The sequence below is a fragment of the Peromyscus leucopus genome, chromosome 4, assembly GCF_004664715.2.
Source record: "Peromyscus leucopus breed LL Stock chromosome 4, UCI_PerLeu_2.1, whole genome shotgun sequence".
NCBI lineage: Eukaryota > Metazoa > Chordata > Mammalia > Rodentia > Cricetidae > Peromyscus > Peromyscus leucopus.
In genome coordinates this window covers 57,733,658-57,752,442 of record NC_051066.1, presented here as the reverse complement: position 1 = coordinate 57,752,442, position 18,785 = coordinate 57,733,658, and the positions used below count along the sequence as shown (strand labels likewise).

At 38.7% G+C, this 18,785-nt stretch overlaps 1 pseudogene; it reads right to left on the bottom strand.

The window, feature by feature from the left end:
* Window positions 1-5,126: 5,126 nt before the first annotated feature.
* LOC114703615 lies at window positions 5,127-5,959 on the bottom strand (annotated as a pseudogene).
* Between the last annotated feature and the right edge of the window lie 12,826 nt (window positions 5,960-18,785).

Genomic DNA, 18,785 nt, shown 5'->3' with positions numbered 1-18,785 from the left:
AACCAGGCCCGGAAATACAAATACCATATGATCTAACTCACAAGTAATACCTTTAAACATACAAACAGTACAGTAATGATTACCAGAGAGGAGGAGGTGAGGCACTGTGCAAATTTTAGTCAAAGGATACTAAATTTAGTGAGATAGCAGTAATAAATTCAGAACTATCATACTGCATGGTGACTATAGATAATACTAACGTATACTTGAAAACTGATTAAAGTAATTTAAATATTCTCATCACCAAAACAGTGGCAGAGACAAGAAACTCCTTCCATGAAACCTATGGTAGACCATAAATAAGGACAAGTTCACTTGTGGATTCAGAATGAATAAAAATAAATTAAAATTTTAAAATAAGGAACCAAGTATTTGTCCCTTAAAGAAAAGTGGAAGTGTCATGCCCCCTTCTCAGTCAGTCAGGCAGCCATGCTTCCAAATGCTTGTTATTTAAGTTCAACTTTCCCTGTTTTATCATAGTCTAAAATTCTGCTGTTCAGTTATTTTAAAGATAGATAGATAGATAGATAGATAGATAGATAGATAGATAGATTTAGTTATTTCCCTCATTTTTTCTACCAGTTGAATTTAACTGTTTTCTGTGCTGTCCTATCCTTGGGATCACACACTTGAAGCATTAGATTTTGTTCTGTCTTTTACTAACACCTGCTTGTATATGCCACTCCACTCATTTGTCCCACCACGGCTTCCATCAGCACACATTCTTCTGGTGATTTGCTCACATGATGCACAAAGGCAATCATGATGAAATGGTGTCTTGGATCATCAATGCATCTGCATTTGGTCCTCCTTCTAAAATGCCATAAGTATTGTTCAAAAAGCTATGAGTACCAATTCCAGGTAAATACTAGGCCCTGGGTGCCAAAGACTCATTTTTCCCCTCCAGGAACATATAATGGGACGCCAAGTGAAACCATTCTCTGAAAAAGAAACTCCCAGCATTGATATATCATCAGAAACAAACCTGACCTCCAGCAAAGAATACTGAGGAGCACAGGATGAAACATTGAAGGACTTAAGATGGATCCATCTTGAATAAGGTTTAAGATAGGTAATGAGATCATGTATGTGACCAGAGCACAATTATACAAATATGTACATATTAATGCATAAAATAAAGATAAAAGTATGCCAAAATATCAAAATGTTAACTACAATTATCTCTGCATATTAGTTGAATTACAAGTGAGTTTATTTTCTTATGATTTTATATATTTCACAAATCTTCATTGGTGGGCTTTTTAAATATCAGAAATAAGATCTCTTCATTTTAATCTTAGGTTCCTATTTACTTAAGACACTTTTTATACAAATATTTTTTATAAATACTCTGTCCAAAAAGGAAAAGGGCACCACCTGTTCCTCGTCCCAGCCTCGCCCCACATCTTCACGCTTTTGCACAGCCCTCGGACCCAAGTTCACTTTTCTGCATTGTCACATGTGACACCCATGGCCATGAGATATTCCATGAAGTTTTAACTCAAAAAGTTTCTTCTGAAAATTTTCAGCACTTTATTTGACCTTTGCTTGTGACAATCGTTTTCTAGCATTTTGAACATGAAAAACAGAATTTGAAACTCAAGGAAATCATAAACTCAGTTGGCAAATAAGGTTCCTGAGGCTGAACCCTCCTGATGAAGCATTAAAAACAGGCTACAGATTCCATGCAAGATAGCTCTGTTCCTAGTCCCCTTTCGTAGAGTAAACTGAGTCCTTGTAGATCCAGCGATTAAATATCTTTGCTAGTTGAATGGCAAATTTTATCAGCTAAGAGCCTGACATGTCTTTCCTCCCAGTAAGTTATGCAAATGTCTGCTGATTACATCTGACACAAGAGGCAATCATGCATTGACGATTTCTTGTTTTCGTATGTCCCCTGTTCTAGCTTGAACCCCCGCAAAAGAGAAAGTAGTCCCAAACACTGTTGGGTAAACCAGTGTCCGACACACAGATGAATACTCCATCCAGAGCAGCAAGAACTAACTTTAAATACAACTTACAGCACTGCCTTTTCCTGGAGTTTCCTAGGAAGGTACTCACTTAAATCCTGTCTCTACTCCTGGATTCTTCACTTCTTCGCTTAAATGGCAAATTTTGTATAATGGAAAATACTCCACTTTACGGGCAACCGAAGTGTGCTGATTTCCAAATCCAGTGAGGAATTCATGAACAATTCAGGCAAATTCCTTTGTAGGAAGACTCACCTGGCACATTAGGGATCCACTTAAGACTCCTCAGCTTCTGTTCAACCCACACTTCCTTACAGCATTTTCCAACACAATATTCCTTCACACATCGAAACCAGGTTTTTAGCAGTGTTCACATGACCACTTCAAGATCACGAACAGCAGTGCAACCTTTTCAAACAGCATTTCTGTTTCTTCACAATCATTCAGTCACATAAAGATTTGATTTAGATCTACCTCCGTGCAGTATGGGAAATGGAAAAGTAAAAATGAACACATAATGTTATTAATGCAATTGAGGTGGAAACGAGAACTTGACATACCCTCAAAACAATGCACCTTTAGCCTCATTCTGATCCTTGGGCTTAAAAAGATCCCTATATTTATAATTGTGAAGGAAAAGAAGAAAATCACTGTGTTCAAAAGGCTAGAATATACTATCAAGTGTTTCCTTAAAGACAATTTTTTTTGGCATTGCTCCAACTACCTGGGAACAGAACCTTGCTGAAGCATGCCAGTCTTTCTCAGATGCCAGTCGGTTCCAGTAAACCGTCTATTAATGCTTTGACATTTTGTTCTCAGATAAAAGAACTTCGTGTGCACCAGCTCCCCGGGCTCACCTCTCTTTCTAAAATACTGGCTCTTTCCCCCTTTGTCAAGAAGCCAAATGGTTCACTTCAGGCTAGCGGCTGATTTCCCATTGTTCGACTAAAGTTGCCCTTGCCCATTGTGCCCACAATCTGGACCCCAGAGGGATTTGTCACAGTTCTCCAAACCTCTCTCTCCCTCAGCAGCAATTTCTATTTGATTTTTCCTTTCCTTTAGTTTTATAAAAAGAAAACTTCTCACTTCAACACTTCCTGTCAAATTGTCCTTTGATTAGGAGAGGAGGGAAGGGCCTTACTTTCTAGGAACTCGAGCCATCTTGCTGGTGAACATTTGCTCATTTCTTTTTGTTATTACTCAGGGATGTGGAAATGATACTGTTAAAATGGTGTTGCTCCCCAGACTACATTGGGACATCTTCACCAGGACAAACGTCAATGTAATTCCATCATAGAATGACCCACCTTCTATAACACCTTCAAAGCAAGGAGGATAAACAGTCCTTTAAAAATCTGGAAAGGAAAGCAAAGATGAAACTTTGATCTCAAAGAAATGGTTCAGCTTTCAAGAAACAACTTATATTCAGTGACAGACCACACAGTCTGGAAGTCTTTCTGAGAGGAGAAATGCATGTTCTTAGTCATGCAGCAACAAAATGACAGCTACTGAGTGTTGATAGCTTTCCCTCATCTACACAGTATATATTGGAGATCATATTTAATATGCAAAGCACTCTATGAGGCATGTGGTTCTTTTATCCCCTCTTATTAAAACAAAACATTGTGTCAGTTTCATACATATAGGTTATGCATTGTAATCATACCACATTCTCTCTCATCCCCTTTACCCTCCCACTGACTCAACCCCCTTCTTCCTCTCAACCAGAGTCTGTTCTACTTTTACATCTTTTGTTTGGTTTGTTGTTGTTGTTGTTGTTGTTGTTGTTGTTCAAGTCTCCTGCAAGGAGCCACCATAACTTTGTATTCGTGTTACAGTGGCCATGTTATATTCTGAAGACAGCATTTCACACCTCTCCCCATCCTCCAACTCTTACACTTGTTCCATGATGTTTCCTAAGCCGTGAAAGGGGTTGCTATAGATGTCCCATTCAGAGCTGAGAATTCAACAGTCCCATATTCTTTAGCCCTTTGACCAGTTATGAGTCTCTGTAATAATCTTTGCCCTATGCAAAAAGAAGCTCCTCTAACTACTACTTTATGGGTACAAACACACACATTTAGAAGGCTCTTTGACCATGTGTTCACTTAGCAACACAGTAGTAGTCATTCTATACGCTAGCAGACCATCTCAGAGAGGTTGCCTAATACCCAATGCCACGTAGCAGAGCCAAAATTTATGTAATGGGAAGGCCAGAATGCAAGAAAAACATCAGACAAATTAACTTTATGTTTGACTCTGTGCATTTTCAATCTCTGAGACTTTTGAAAAAAAATACAAAAAAGTGAGAATAAAGATCTCATGAGAATCAAGTTATTCTTTTTTTTTTTACATTTTCAAATTAACTTTTATTTGAAATTACTCTTTCCCACATGAATTTTAGGATCCTATCCAATACAATAACCCACGAAATCAATAACCAACCAATACCAAAATTTCTAACAGCAAGTTATACAATTGTTCTAGGTAATAAATAAAGGTTTTCCTTCAGTGATTAAGGGAATACTTAAGTTTCTGTAAATTTAACATAAAAATCACACTTTAAGTTTATAAGGTTTAACATGTAACTTCAAATATAACAAGTTTTATAGGAATCTACAAGCTTTTAATTCCTAAAAGGTGACTTAATTTTTTAGGTTCAAAGTTACATTCTTCATATTTTCTCCTACAGCTTCAAACTTTCTACACTCGACTAATCGGCTGTTCCATGCCACTCCAGACAAACTTGACATGACTGATCTACTTCAAGTGTTATTTATCTTTCCCCAAAGAAGGTTAAAAAGCAGTTTGTTATAACTGCAGATTTCTAATAAAAGGACATCTACTACAATATCCATCATAAAAACTTTCAAAAGATCATTTCTTTCCTCATAGTAAAGGCAGAGAAGAACCACCAAGTCTAACACCAGGCTCCTTTCTACTCAGCTGTTCAAGAACTTACATGACAATTACACCTTTAAGAGTATAATAGAGGGTGGAAAACAGCAACACAACTGGCCACACAATAGATGAAATAAACCAGGTTTTTGTTTTGACTTTAGGACTAGGAAGCATTGGAAGCTTGGAAATCCGTAAACAAAGGGGGAAGGGGAAAAAGGGGGGTGGGCAGAGAGAACTTGGCCACAACCACTCCGTTATTAATAGCATCTTGGGCTATAGGAACGAGATCTTGACCGTGACCTGTATCGACTGTAATAAGGAGAAGGTGACCTTCTCCTGTACCGGTAATCATAATCTTCATATCTGTCATAGCCTCGATCATATCCTCTATCATATAAGAATCCCGTCATCTACCACCACCGCCGCCGCCGCCTCCTCCTCCACCACCACTATGAGTCGGTCTGCCCATGTAAATGCCTGGTGTAGGTGTTTGTGATCTCTTGGTGATAGAATAATCCACACGAATTCTTCTACCATCCAGCTCCATCCCATTTGCCCTTTCCATAGCCTCCTTAGAGTCATCTATCCTCTCAAAATACACAAAAGCAAATCCACGTGACCTTCCAGTTCGCTGATCATAAACTGCATTGACATCACTCAATGGTCCATATCGAGAGAATACTTCACGAAGATCTCTCTCTGTTGTGTACAAACTGAGGACAAAGACACCCAGGCAAGTGTTGGGATCTGGATTTGCCCTGCTGCCTGTATGTCTTCTGCGATTAGACATTGGAGAGTGACTCTGGCTTCTTCGTTGACAATACTCTGGCATATAGGATCTACTTCGAGATTGTCTTCTATGAGAGTGGGACCGGGACCTAGTGTAGCGTCTATGAGAATGCCTCCTTGACCTTGACCTGGATTTTGATCTTGATCGAGAATGGGATTCAGAATGTTTGGAAACTTTCGATGGACTACGAGATCCTGACCTGCTCTCTGATTTTACGCAAGCAGGAGTTCCCGTTGGAGATTTTTGACTGAGAGCGAGACCCTCTGCCCTCGAAGTTGTTCTCCTCTACATCACTCATGTTGGCCAAGAGTTCCCAAGAACTAAATAAGAGAGACAAGTCTCGGCTCGAGGGCCGACGGCCTAGTCACCCCACTGTCTGCAGTGTGGGGAGGAGGAAGGCGACGGCGACAACGGCCGGTGCGCTCCACTCCCACTAGCTCGCACTCTCCCAAGTTATTCTTCCTGGTGTACTTCCTGAGCCTGTATCTTGTAATACAGCACAGCAGGTGAAATATTACACAAAGCTCTTTTTTGCTAATCGTGAACACAGCCTCACTCCCAGACATTATTCTAAAGGATAAGTGAATAAAAGTTAGAGATTTCATGAGTTATTTTGTAAGTTATCAATGCTATTACAAAAACTTTGTATTTGAAAACATTTATATGTTTTACCATAACTTGATCCATGTAATTCTATTCTCTCTAACTCATTCATGTTTCTTACCACACCATTCACACGGTTGTGGTGGTATTGTGTCATTTCATGTATATGGGTACACAGACAAAGGCATCATGCACTAACCAGCTGTAAAGAAGGCTCAGCAGTCAAAGGCTCAGCTCACAACCAAACACCAAAAGTGCACCGAACTTACAGCAAAAAGGTGCACATTGGCTGCTAATTGCCTCTGGTTTAGAATCTGTCTTTACTGACGGTGACGAGAAGATGCTGTGGATGTAAAAGATGCTTTTGGTGCAACCCCAACATTCAGGGACCTTTCACCTATAACTCACTTCTCGTCTAACATCACAAAGGGAGGATGACCATTCAAAATACCAAAAATCTGTCCCAAAGCATAAAACAGACATATTGTGGTTGATTTTTACTGAATTTCATAAGGTCTTCCCAGCACCATTTCCCCTTATTAAATAAGCCCTTTCACCTTCAGTGAGAACTGCATCCCTACAAATCAAGGAATTAGGCCCTTCATTTTTAAAAATAATACAAAATTATTTTCCTACATCCTCTTCTTTCCCCTTAAGATTTCTAAGTCAAAATGGTAGTGTCAATACTCCTTGTGTTATCTCTTACTTATATTCCCCATAGCACTAGGCAACCTTTAATATGAAAATGAATCCACGTCTTAAATCACATAGTTTGGAAAAACACAAACAATTAAATTTGAGGAATTAAGGATTTTGAAAAATAGGAACAGGGCCTCTTTCACTTGTCAAGTCTGGTGACCTGTCACACAATCAAATGAGGGGCCTTTAAAGGTTTAACTGACATCCTGGGAACCTCTGAGTTTAACAGCATAACATTTTGATAAGAAAAGCTATAAACAGATGAGATACATGTGGATTACGTCTCCCTTGAAATTCTCAGGGTTTTAAAATCCAACAGATGATGTGCTTCGAGCTTTCAAACTCAATGACCCTGAACAGAGATGGGCTCTCCCTCACCTCGGATTATGAACCGGCCTGGAAACACTAGTCACATTTCACAGCAGCTCAGTGGCTCAGGAAACATAAACAGAGCTGATGCTCCAAATCCACAGTGTGTGTTCAGACTCGTAATCCAAGCCCAGGGGACATATGAGAAGGGTGGGTAAGAAGGGAGCAAAGGAGGCCAGTGAAGCAGAAATGGCCCAGAGCACAGCCTTTATTACACTCCCAAGTCAACAATTCCTTCCTGTAAATTCCTTGCACATTAAAGCAATATCAATTAATCTGACTAGCCCATAAGGCAGAGTATCATCACTTATATTAAATAGACATAAATAACACATTGATTAAAATGGGATATATTTGTATATGAAGCCCCTTTGAACACACCACATTATTAAAGTGTCATTTAGGAAATAAAGGCAGAAATTTCATTAAGTTGTTTTTTTTGTTTTTTGTTTTTTTTTTTTTTTTTATGAAAGTGAATCCTTGGGAGGTGGAGGATACAAAACAGTGACCTGAAAACAAGCCAGCAACATAGGAAGCTGCATACAGAAATACTCAAGATGGAGTATTTTTGTGCTTCACTCCAATGGTGCCACTATGATAAGGGCATGGTTGCCACAGACTTAAAAGTGCATAGGACTTAGCACTGTCGGATAAACAAGTATTCTTCACAGTCTCCTCTGATCCAGGTGCTATACAGCCATACTACATCTCTGATCTCTTTTTATCCTACAAGCTCTGTGAAGTAAGCAGCAGGGCCGGCCTTATGTATAAACAAAAGCCCAGGATTTGTGGAGTTCAAATCATACATGTATCTCAAGACTGTCCAGAGGAATAAAAAACAACACATAAAATGTTCTTATCGGGACAAACAATGTATAAATGTAAATACAATACTGTAAGTCTTTGTGGCTAGTTTCTGATTTGGTATACCATAGAAAGTGCACCTCTTCCTCTCCTAAAGAGGAGATGAGGGTACAGACACACACAGAATGTTAATGACAAGGCCAAGAAAGAAGAGAGCCTTCCACCAACAAAGGAGAGGTTTTGGAAGGAGCCAACCACCAGTACACTGATCAGTGATTTCTGGCTTCCCAAATTGTGAGGGGGAAACATGTTGTTGTCATTCTTTGTCATTTCTTAAGTCCCTCGGGCTCTAGCACTTTGTGATGGGAGCACCAGAAAGAGTCAACCAAAATATCATCCCTATAGTCAACTATCCTCCTCATGATAGACCCTTCACAAAGAAGAGTCAATGTCATGTTTCCAAAATGTGTTTGTTCAAGAACAACAAAGTTAAGTCACAAAGCACCTAACAAACAAGGTAAAATGGAAAAACTGACCCTGGTGGGTTAAAAAGAATGCATGGCAAAGATGCAATATTTTTAGAACGTTTAACTAAATATCCTCAGAGGATTTCAATCTACCATGGAATGAAGGCATCTCAGAGGTCTCCTGTGGAATTTTGTATCCCCACAAGTCTACCCACACTGCCAACCACCTGTTCATAGAAAGTTGTGGATAATAATTAGTGGATGAAAAGGAAAATAATGTGACATAAAACAATAAAGTAAACAGGTTTTTCTTGGCTACATTCCATAGCACCTTAAAACATGGAAGAAGATTTAGTACCAGAACTGTATTATATTCTGATAACAGATGATATGTGTAGATGGGTCACAAACTCTAAGTCCCACAACCGACAAGCACAGAAACATCTTACCTATGATGAGTGGGTTACATTCCAACTTACTGAAAGACAAAACAATATTAGATGGATAATAACAAATAAGTAGGTAAGTAGATAAGTAGGTTGATTGGCTGACTAATAAATAGATGAAAGACAGCTAGGAAGATAGAGATGAATATTTCCTAATTCTCCATGTTGGAGTGTGCAATCTTGTAGAAATGGCCCCTGTAACAAGAATACGAAGCTGAGGTGGCTCCTTGCAGGAGACTTGAGCCAAACAAAACAAAATAAAGGATGTGAAAGTAGGACGGTTGGCTGAGAGGAAGAAAGGGGTTCACATTACCAAGGGAGCTAGACTAGGTGAATAAAGAGCCCCAAAGATTATCCTGTCTCTGCATCCTTAGTGCTGTGATTACAGACACAAGTGCCACACCTGGGTTTTTGTGTAAATGCTGGTGATCTACCTCCGGTTCTCCTGCTTGCAGAGCAACTGCTTTACCAACTGAGCCGCCCCTCCTGCCTATGCACATGGTATCGTCCAGAGCAGAACACCACTCCTGAAAGCTGAGATACAAAGCTGCCTAGAGAGTCTCTTCTGAAAACACTTAAGCTACAAACTCTTATGTAGGATACGGGAAGTTGCATAGTATCTTTTTGTTCCTCTTGCATTTATTCCTATTCTTCTGAAGTCAAACCTACACCAGTGTGTGCTCAGCTACAACTGAAGTCATGTACTCAAAAGAAAAGATTTTTAATGACCTGTTTATTTGGAAATGGTTTTAAAACTTCAGTCATATTTCAGAGTAGTTGTTAATATATTGTGGCGACCTTCCCATCCAAACTAGAGGTTCACTACATCTGCCACTTGTCTCTAGCCTCTTCTTTAGGGTGACTCTGCCTTGTGTTCTGTTTCTTCTGGAATATTGTTCTGTCTTTGTTTTTGCTATTTCTGTAAGTCTTGTTTATAGTCGTCAACACAAACATGTCAACCCAAGCCCCATCTCTTCGATTTCCTCTGCTTTCAATGCCATTGTCAGTGGTTTGTTCCAATATAGATTTTGAAGGTAAGGGTAAGCAAAAGACTGAACATTGTGGAAACTTTTAAGTTAGATGCTAAACATCTTTTTCTTAAAATTATCGTTCACTCTGCATAACTGAAATTCCAATTTTCCACTTGGTCTCTCTCGCTCTCCCTCTTTTATTTCCCCCCATTCCTCCCTCCCTCCCCCTGTCTGTACAATTCATAGTGCAACTTTAAATTTTTGCTTTCATTTTACTACAGGAAAAAACAAATCTCTGTGAATACTTTCAATTTCATCAACTGATAAATAATAAAATGTGATGTAACCATATAAGAAAATGTTTTTCTGTAATAGAATGAATAAGCACTTAAATATACTAGAACATTATATCGTGAAGGCTTAAAAACTAGCCCCAGAAGGCAGCATGTTGCATAATTCCATTTATATGCAACATCCAGAATAGACAAATCTGCGAAATTAGAAAACAGAAGAGCAGCTGCCTACGGCTGGAGAAATTGACAGGGATTCCACAAAAAGTATTTGCTAAATGGACACAGAGTTTTGATTATGGGGTGATGAAACATACAAAAATGTATTATGCTGAGGGTTGCATGATTCTACAAATATATGCAAAGCTAAGCAGATAAACTCAATGCTACTTAAATTATTTCTGAATAAATCTGTCATAAAACAAACAAATAGGACAAGGGAAATCATCCTTGTCTAGCACACATGGGTCTCTGGGCTTACCACCACTACAAACAAACAAAAACAAACATGTACTTGCATCCAGCATTTCCTACTAATAGCTACAGTCAATATTTTGTGGTCAGATTATATGCAGTAAGTAAGCCACAGTCCTTACAGAAATGTAGTGTGTAAGTATTTTTATCACCAAGAAGATGACACTATGCGGCCCCCGTATTGATTGATATCTGTGAATTACTCACATCAACAACCTCCACTTGGCACAACGATTATAGAGTACTGCCACCTGTTCTCCACTTATCCCTTGCTGTGACTCCTATTGTTCTGTTCATTCTATTATTAAATAAATCTGTTTCACTTTAAAAACCTGTGTTTTGGCTCATAGTACACAACAACAAGCCCTTGGAAGCTTGGCTCTTCAGGTATCTTCCTAATACAATTTTAATGGACTTTGGCACACACAGGCAAACCACAGGTAGATCATTTCCTCAAAGATTACTGGTTACAGAATTGGTGGCTATAGTAAAATCCCAGAACTTTTAATGATTAAATTTTAAGCTCTTTTTTTCCTTCTTTGCCTTTTTATTCTTTTCATTTATTTAAATTTTTATTTTTGAAAATTTCTACACCAGTTCCACTTCTCACCTATCCAATTTCTCCTATGTATCTCTCATTCCCTCTCAAATTTAAGACCTCTTTTCCTATTGTTTTCCTACTGTTTCCTAATAATTCCTATATTATTGTTGCTATTACATTATTATCACATATAATCTACTACATCTATTTAGTGTGGCTTTTATGTACATGTGCTTATGGATGACCACTTGGGGCTGGATAACTGATCAGCCCTGGGGAAGAAAGATGAACTTGCTCTCAACATCCATTGATTTCCTATAGTTCTTCATGTAGGGGCGGGACCTTGTGAGATCCCCCCCTTTTGTGTTGGGATGTCAACTGATGTTGTCCTTTTAAAGGTCTTCAGGCGACCATATTGAGATTGAGATTTCATTTGTGTCACTCCCCATTCATGTCTAGAAGACACTATCATGAAGCAGGAGTTCTGGCCCTCTGGCTCCTAAAATCCTTTGCCCCCTTTTTCAGGACTGTTTCTGAGCCTTATGTATAGGGATTACATTTCTGATGTTGATCATCCCACTTAGTATCTGCATTTTGACCACTTGTGGATCACTGCAACACTCTCCATCTCTCTTTGATGGGGGATGAGAGCTACACTTATCTATGGGCATAAGTATCTAGAACGCAGTTTAAATTGTGTTGGTTTAGGGAAATGGCAATAGTAGATTCTCTGGGGCCTGTGACCTCTTCAGCCACAAGCAGTAGGCTAGATTTAAAGTACTATACATTAGTTTCCTCCAAATGGGTGGACCTAAAGTTCAATTAGACAGCTGTTGGTTACCCCAAAGATAAAAGCGCCACTATTGAACCATGGAGAATATCTTGTCAGGCCAGTGATTGCTGTGGTTCATAGGTTGTACAACTTGCTGTGGGATGGTTTGTATGTCAAATTGCTCTGATTGGTCAATAATAAACATGATTGCCAGTGGCAGGAAGTAGTGGACAAGGAGAGAGAATTCTGGAAGCAGAAGGTGAGCAGAGAGACACTGCTTGCTGCGCCATGACCACAGTATGTTAGACACCGTAAGCACAGCCATGTGGCAAGTATAGATGTATGGAAATGGATTAATTTAAGATATAAGAACAGTTAGCAGAAGCTGCACGCCATACAGTTTGTAACAATATAAGTCTCTGTGTTTACTTGGTTGGGTCTGAGCGGCTGTGGGACTGGGGGTGACAGATTTGTCCTGACTGTGGCAAGCAGGAAAACTCTACTACAACAACTGATGGAATATTTACTGCTTTTCTTTTTTTTTTTATAAAGGTTTTTGCTTCTTTGTTTTCCTTTATATAATATAATCATATATTTCATATTTTACATTTTTTCACTCTTCAAGAGCCTTTATTTTTCTTTTTATTACTTTTATTTTATTTTACAATACAATTCAGTTCTACATATCAGCCACGGATTCCCTTGTTCTAACCCCTCCCCTTCCCCCCAGCCCACCCCCCATTCCCACCTCCTCTAGGGCAAAGCCTCCCCCAAAGACTGAGATCAACCTGGTAGACTCAGTCCAGGCAGGTCAAGTCCCCTCCTCCCAGGCCGAGCCAAGCAACCCTGCATAAGCCCCAACTCATGCAATGAGCACAGGACCCGGTACCCACTGCCTGGATGCCTCCCAAACAGATCAAGCCAATCAACTGTCTCACCTATTCAGAGGGCCTGATCCAGTTGGGGGCCCCTCAGCCTTTGGTTCATAGTTCATGTGTTTCCATTCATTTGGCTATTTGTCCCTGTGCTTTATCCAACCTTGGTTTCAATAATTCTCGCTCATATAAACCCTCCTCTTTCTCACTAATTAGACTCCCAGAGCTCCACCCAGGGCCTAGTCGTGGATCTCTGTATCCAGATCCTTCAGTCATTGGATGGGGTTTCTAGCACAACAATTAGGGTGTTTGGTCAGTTTTCACAGTTTACTCAGCACATGAGGGCTGGTCCTCTGAAAGGAGGCTTCATAGTCAGTTCCCCCAGCTCATTCCTCCAAGTCCTGTGTCTTAAGTGTCTAGTGTACTCAGCAGTGTCTTAGATCTGATAAAGGAGTAATATCCAGAGTACACAAAGAACTCAAAAAACAAAGAATCAAAAAAACAACCCAACTTAAACATGGGCTACAGGGCTGGACAGAGAGCTCTCAAAAGAAGAAATAGAAACGGCTAAGAGATATCTTTTAAAGTAGTCATCATACTTAGAAATGAGGAAAATCTAAATTAAACTACTTTGAGATTTCATCTTACCCTAGCCAGCATGGCTAACAGCAATAAAATAGCTGACAACCAATGTTGGTGAGGTTGTGGGGAAGGAGCCTTCATTCACTGTTGACAGAATTACAAACCATGGAACTACTGTGAAAATTGGTATAGAGAATTCTCAAAAAAAAAAAAAACTAGTTATATTACCCCTTGGCATATGCCCAAATGATTTTATCTCCTTCTACAGAAATACTTACTCAACCATGTTTATTGCTGCTTTATTCACAATAGCTAGGAAGTGGAAACAACCCAATAGTCCTTCTACTGACAAATTGATAATGAAAATATGGTACATACACATGGTAGGGTTCTATTCAACTGTAAAAAGAAAAAAAGGAAGGAAGGAAGGAAGGAACGGAGGGAGGGAGGGAGGGAGGGAGGGAGGGAGGGAGGGAAAAAAGAGAAAAGAAGAAGAGAGAGGCAGGGAGGGAGGGAAGCAGGGAGGGAGGGAGGGAGAGAGAGAGAGAGAGAGAGAGAGAGAGAGAGAGAGAGAGAGAGAGAGAGAGAGAGAGAGAATTTGCAGGTAAGTGAGTGGAACCAGAAAATGTACTGAGTGAGGTGACCTAGACCCTGAAAGACTTACGGCATATTTTCTCTTACTTGTTGATTCTAGCTTGGAATCTCTAGATTGGAATAAATGATCTCAAGTAGCTCCAGAAGCCAAAGAAGTCAGGACCAAGGGGTGGAAAAAAGTAACTGTAGGAAGGGGGAGAGAAGGACCAGAAGCTCTGAAGAGGGACAGAGGAAAAATGGGAGTGGAGGGATCACTAGACTTATGAGGAGGGTAATGCAGAATGCCGAACAAGTCATAGGAAAACATTAGTTTATAAGATTATTTAAAAATACTCATATAATCATATAATATATATGTGTTCATATATACACAGAGAGACTAAATGACGTATCCATCATTGAGTAATAATGCTCCCCACAAGAGTCGTAGACTACCTAACAAAAAGCCCAGCACTAGACATGAGAAGTTTCCCTTTGAGTTGTTGGTCAGTGGGAAGGGACTCCCCAGTATAAAATATTTCCATTGCCCTTGGTTGCTCCTTTAAGTTCTTCAAACTATCAGAGAATGAGAGGAGGTAAAAATCCTATTGTAAACCCAACATATTTCAATTACTGAAGTTGTATTTACCTGTAAAGTTCCTGATTTCACTTTCTTTACTGCTGAGTAGTATTCCATTGTGTACATGCACCATTTATTTCCATTATCCATTCATTTGTTAAAGGACATTTAAGTTGTTTCCACTTCCTGACTATTGTACATAGGGAAGCTATGAACATTGCTGAGCAAGTGTATGTGGAGAAGGATGTCCAGTCCTTTGGGCATGTACCAAGGAGTGGTATAGCTGGCTTATATGGTAGGTTTATTTCTAGGTTTGTTTGTTTGTTTGTTTGTTTGTTTGTTTGTTTGTTTGAGAGATCCCATTTTGTGAGCTTCTTTTTCATTGGATGGATTGTTTCCTCAGCCATACAGAACTTTTAATCTTATGAGGTTCCACTTGTCAAGTGTTGGCCTTAACTCCTGGGCAAATGGAGTTCTATTCAGAAACCCCCTCCTACATCTATATGTTATAGAGTACTGCTTGTGTTTTCTTCCAGAAGATTCAGCATTTCAGACTTCAAATTGAGGTATTTTATCCACTTGGATCTAATTTTTGTTCAGGCTTATAAATATAGGTCTAATTTCATTCTTCTACATGTGGACATCCAGAGTTAAAAGGCATTTGAATTTCATAATTACTGAAAAATGACCATGAACACCACAAGCTTAGTGAAGTAAATTGTGGCTAAGATAATGAGAGGATGGAAACATATTTTTTATTTACATTAAAATATAATTATAATTTTTCCACTTACTTTTTCCCCTTCAGCCCTTCCCATGTAACATTTTTCGTGTGTGTGTGTGTGTGTGTGTGTGTGTGTGTGTGAGATTTCTAAATATATAGTAGAATAAGATAGAAAAGATCAATTATTAGACACTGGTTTATTGATTTACTTAGTCATTCACTTACAGCACTGCCTGTGCTGCCTATTGCCCAGCATGAATTCACTTGCTACCTGGAAAAGGATGAACTGGAGAAATAGCCGAAACAATGGATCGCTGTTCTCAACAACCTGACCAATCTCACTTGCTTGCTTATCAGAGGCCTTGCAGGAGCTAGTCTGGTCCAGCCACTGGCAAATACATCTCCTTTCTCACACTCTCAGTGGTGTTGGAGTGCTTACTCCAGAAAGACTCCCACAACAAATACATAAATACAGCCTATTCTATCCATATACTGTTACTTGTGTGTATAGGATTTCAAAGCTCTATTGGATAATCAATTTAAGGGCTCTTCCCTAAGGAAGATTACTTCTTCCACTCTCATAATTCCTTAGTTGCCTGTAGTTCTTTATTTTGGGTGAGATTTAACCTTTTAATTATAGCATGTCTATGATGCCTATGGACAAAAACAATGACCAACATGACATGATATCCCTAAGGGTGTAATAGTGGCATTCATATCTTGGTAGTGACCAACAGCCCTCTAATTGGACTTAAGACCCACTTAACAAGAGGGACATCATGCCTGGTACTAGAAACCTAGCCAAGTATCAGGAGCTGGTGAAATCATGGGTGATGGAAGAGAACTTATAGCCACTGGTTTACTAAACCAGAATAATCCCTAACACCCTTAAATATTTATTCTTATACCACAGATAAATATTGACCTTGCCCCCCATCAAAGATGAGAAAGTTTTAAGGAGATGAAGTAATAGAAATTTGCAATTGTGCAGTGATTATTTCAATACCAGTTTAGATTTCAAAATGAGTCATTCCAACCATAAAAACAGTGGAATAATTTTGTAATCACAGAAAAACAGATCAAATTCAAAGTTTATAGAAAATAATGAAAGATAAGTAAAGTTCTGGAAAGTGCCAATTTTTATAACTCTGGATGATATGATTGAACTGCTAGAGCTATTGGAAATGTTCTGATACTTTTTCAAATCTAATTTTATTAGCTGACATTGCCAAGGAATGCATCAAGTTAAAATGAAAATGTTGTGCAATGTGTCCTTCAGCAGCAGCCACCAAGTGCTCAGTGTTATTAACAACAGGCACCTTTTTATCCGCAGGGAACTTAGTCTCTGTGCTTTGTAAAGAAAAGGGGTCAAGTCAGTGAACAGTGCCCTCCATTTATTGCTGACTTTTTCCAAAGCTCTGGGTATTTGAGCTGACGAATACAGACCCAGTTTTCATTTTCCGAAACAACATTAGTTTGCTGCACCATTGGGTGAAATCCAAGCATTTAGTCAGGCTTGTTTTCCTTGCTGCCTGGCTTAGCACATGTAATGAGAATTATGTCTTTCACGTCCATGCCAGCTTGAATACATTAGATACAAGAATAACAGAGTCAGCACTCTATCAAGATAGACAAGCCTGCAGAAAATAATCTCGGGCAGCCTTACCCAGGTGGCATTTGGCTTCGAAGCACCATGGCTAATGAACCACAGAAAACTAATGATGGACTACAGTTTTATATTAGTCTCATAAAATTTTATAATTTAAACTATTCAATCCATTTGTTCTACTTAAAATCCATTTGTTCCCTTAAGCAGTGTTACCTTAAGACTTTCTGACAATATACTCAAGTATTTTTTAATCTTAAAAATAAATATGTAAGAAACATGGAAATATGGTCAGGTTTTATTTTGGTTTGTTTCTGGTTTGGGTTTTTTGAGACAGGGTCTTTCTACACAGCCCTTGCTGCCCTGGAACTCACTACATAAACCTGGATGGCCTCAAATTCATAGAGATCTGCCTGCCTCTGCCTCAACACCCAAGTATGGTTAGCTTTTGGTCACTTAAAAGGTTAAATATCACATCCATCAGAATGTTATTCTTTAAGACAGAATTATAAGATGTAAATCTAGGTCACTGTTTTTTATTTACACATCTGTACATTTTAGATTTGTTTGTTTAATAAAGGGATGTGTACTAGACTGTACTATTTTATATACATTTGTGTATCTTTTTCATTTATGAGCCTTAGTCTTCAACGGCTGAGCCACCTCTTCAGCTTTTATTTTACATAGATCTTCTAATTTTAGTCTTCTGGACATAAATAAAGTATGTATTTCATTATCCTCATTTTTATTAATTTCTTAGCTAGCATACAAAATAATGGGCTCAACTATGATGTGTGTATATATATATATATAGTTAGCTAATAAAATATATATATATATATATATTATAGCCTTTATTTACTCTCTCACTGTCCTCCCCTGTATTCTCTTCCATCCATTCCTTGCTGCCCTCTTTTCTCTCACCAAACAGTTCTCCTGCTTCCATGTCATATACATACAAGGACCTTCTTTTGCTCTCTTTTCCCCATCCCTTTACATCTTTCATTCCTTCTCATCAACCCCTTTCGACTTTCACACTACGTATAATTTTCTCCACGTGCCAGAGAACACATGATGTTTGTTGTTCTGAGTTTGTATTATTTTGCTTAATATAATGATCTCTATTTCCATATATTTTTTTCTGCAAATGTCATTTCATTCTTCTTTACATCTGATTAAAATTTCATTATTTGTATTATATTTCATGATCCATTCACCTGTAGCCCAGACTCAGAAAGAAAAAAACACTGTGTTTTCTCTCATATGTAGATATTAGCTTTGAATTTTTAGATATATGTGTTTCATCTGGAATAACCATAAAGATTAGGAAACAAGTAAGGGGTCATGGGGGAAAGAGAATCTTTCTAAGGAAGAAACATAGAATACAGTGATATAAAGGAGGCAGAAGGAATAATGGATCATGAAGGATTAAATGAGGCAGGGGATGTGAGGACAAGGTAGAGGGGAAGCATGGAGAAGGATAATGAACAGTAAAAGCCTTTTGAAAAAGTCATGTAAAACTCTGCTAGTGTAGAAGCTTTCTAAGATATATGCGTACATACATAAAAAGAGTTTAAATGGAGTTATTTTACAACAAGGGGACAATATCCCAACTAGACACTGCGTGTTAAACCCAGGAATGGGCTCTCTTTCTGAATTATTGGCCAATGAATTGCCACTAGAAGCTACAGCCAGCTTCTGTCTGCATCCCATAGCTTTACTCATCAGATTTTTACATGTACCCAATA